This window comes from Choloepus didactylus, chromosome 10, assembly GCF_015220235.1.
Source record: "Choloepus didactylus isolate mChoDid1 chromosome 10, mChoDid1.pri, whole genome shotgun sequence".
Lineage (NCBI taxonomy): Eukaryota > Metazoa > Chordata > Mammalia > Pilosa > Megalonychidae > Choloepus > Choloepus didactylus.
The window spans coordinates 119,829,005-119,831,184 of NC_051316.1; positions in this window are offsets into that span (position 1 = coordinate 119,829,005).

The following is a 2,180-nucleotide window of genomic DNA, read 5'->3' on the forward strand; positions in this document are numbered from 1 at the left end:
AGAGATAAATTTATAGCTCTAAAGGCTTACCTTAAAAAAGAAATAATTCAAATCAAAGACCTAACCTCAAAACTGGAAGAATTAGAAAAAGAAGAGCAAACAACCCAAAGCAGGCAGAAGAAGCAAATAACAAAGATTAAAGTGGAGATAAATGAAATAGAAAACAAACAAACAAATACAATAATAGAGAATTGACAGAACCAAAAAGTTAGTTCTTTGAAAAGATCAATAAAAATGACAAACCTTTAGCTAGACTAACAAAGAAAAGAAGAGAGAGGATAGAAATTATGAAAAGGGGGATGTTAAATTGACCCTGCCAAAATAAAAATGATTATAAGAGGATACTAAGGACAACTGCATTCCTATAAATTAGATAACCTAAACTAAAAAGACAAATTCTTAGAAATATGAAAAATAACTATATTGACTCAAGAATAAATAGAAGAACTCAACAAACCAATTTCCAGTAAAAAAGATTGAATCAGAAACCAAAAATCACCCCAAAAGGAAAACCGAGGACCAGATGACTTCAAAGGGAAATTCTAATGCTCCAAGAAGACAATTCCAATTCTCATCAAACTCTCCCAAAACATTGGAGAGGAGAGAACACTCCCTATCTCATTCTATGAGGTCACTATCACTCTCATGCCAAAGCCAGATAAAGATACCACAAGAGAAGAAAACTGCAGACAAATATCTCTTATGAATATAGATGGAAAAATCCTGAACAAAATACTGTTATACCAAATCCAACAGCATATTAAAAGAATTATACACCATGATCCAGTGGGATTTATCACTGTTCTGCAAGGTTGGCATAACATAAGGAAATCAATTAATGTAATACACCACATTAACAAATCCAAAGGGAAAAACCACCTGATCATCTCAATTGATGCAGAAAAGGCATTTGACAAAATAGACCACTCTTTCTTGATAAAAATGCTGAGAACTTTTGGAATAGATGGGAACTTTCTCAACTAGATAAATAGCATGTATGAAAAGCGCATAGCTAACATTCTACTTAATGGTGAAAGACTGAAACTTTTCCCTACAAGATAAGGGACAGGACAAGGATACCCACTTTTACCACTGTATGCTGGTTTGAATCTGTTATGCACCCCACAAAAACCATGTTTTTAATACAGTCTTGTCGGGGAAGACATATTGTCGGTGGGATCTTTTCATTAGGTTGTTTTCATGGAGATGTGACTCACCCACTTGAGGGTGGGATTTTTTCATTAGTTTACTGGAGTCATTAAGAGAGCTAAGAGCTGACATGGACCCAGACACTTGGAGATGCAGACAGAAAGATGTTTGGAGATGTTAAGTTAAGAGATGAAGCCCACAGTTTGTCCTAGAGAAGCTGAGTGAGAATCCGTAAGACTTTTAAAGAGAAAACCACTAGAAAGAAGTTGAAAGCAGTGCAACCAAGAGCAAGGGGCCAGCAGATGCCAGCCACTTGCCTTCCTAGCTGACAGAGGTGTTCCAGATGCCATCGGCCTTTCTTCAGGAAAGGAATCCTCTTGATGATGCCTTAGTTTGGACACTTTTGTGGCCTAAGAACTGTAAATATGTAATCTAATAAATCCCCTTTGCAAAAGCCAATCCATTTCTGGTACTTTACATTTTGGCAGCCTTAGCAAGCTGGAACAGATTTTGATACCAGAAGTGGGGTGCTGCTAAGTTTGCAAATACCAAATAAGTTGGAATGGCTTTTTCAATGGATAAAGGGAAGATTCTGGAAGAATTGTGAGGCCCTTGATAGAAAGGTCTAGGTTGTTTTCACAAGACTGTTGGTAGAAATATGGACTCTGAAGATACTTCTGATGAAACCTTATACAGAAATGAATGTGTCATTGCAAATTGGAAGGAAGGTAATCATTGTTTTAAAGTGGCAGAGAATTTGGCAAAATTGAGTCCTTGTGTTCAATGGAAGGCAGAATTTCAAAGCAATGAGCTAGGATACTTAGCTGAAAGAATCTCAAAACCAAATGTGGAAAATGCAGCCTGGCTTCTCCTTGCAGCTTATAGTAAAATGTGAGTGGAAAGAGGTAAGCTGAGAAATGAACTCTTGAGTGCAAAGAAAGCAAAAAATGATGATCTGGAAAGTGAGAGCCCAGAGGATAGTGTCTCATATGAGGATTCAACTAAACATGGAACCTGACAGCCATTTCAGT